The following is a 773-nucleotide window of genomic DNA, read 5'->3' on the forward strand; positions in this document are numbered from 1 at the left end:
TCACATGACTCCTCTCTAAATAAGAACACCATACGGAAGGGCACGTTCTTTCTGAAAGAGACAAAATGAGAAAATGTGGTTAACCATCCAAGACTGGAAGGACAACAGGTCTAACAATTCAAAATGTGGACCACAGCTGTGATGAAAGTGATTTTCTTACATTAAATCACAGAGTTTGACTAGTCATATACATTTCTCTGTAATATAAGTAAATAAGTAATTAAACAACTATCCATCAGCAGTCTGAAACCTGACAAATAGACTAATCTGGACAATGTTCTTTTGTAAAATTGGACTGAAGGAGGTCTGCTACACAGCTGGTGTTGGCAAACATTGGCATTGTTCAGTATTTTCCTTCTTGACTGAAAATAACATAAAATCCATTGATTTGTATTTTTTTATTTCTATTTGTATTTCTTACTAAAATGAAGGAAACAAAAAAGTTGGGACCTAGGTAGAGGTAAAAATCTCACTGGACACAGTGTGACTCACCTGATGTCATCAAGCTGACGGATGTGATCAGTCATTCTGCGTATTTCATCTTCAGGGATGTCCAAACTGATTTTTACCACAGTTGTCGTCATTGTACCCAAGGTTAAGTCACAGAGAGAGCTGCAAAGATAGTTGTTTTTAGCGAGGAGGTAGAGTCTGGAGTTGGTGTGTGTGTGTGTGGAATTCGCAATGTATATGTAAAAACATTGGAAATGTTTTCATCACTTCGTTCACCTTTTCTCCAATATTTTGCAGATTTGCTTGATGGTTTGAATGTGTTG

Source organism: Cynoglossus semilaevis, chromosome 17, assembly GCF_000523025.1.
Source record: "Cynoglossus semilaevis isolate Cse_v1.0 chromosome 17, Cse_v1.0, whole genome shotgun sequence".
Classification (NCBI taxonomy): Eukaryota; Metazoa; Chordata; class Actinopteri; order Pleuronectiformes; family Cynoglossidae; genus Cynoglossus; species Cynoglossus semilaevis.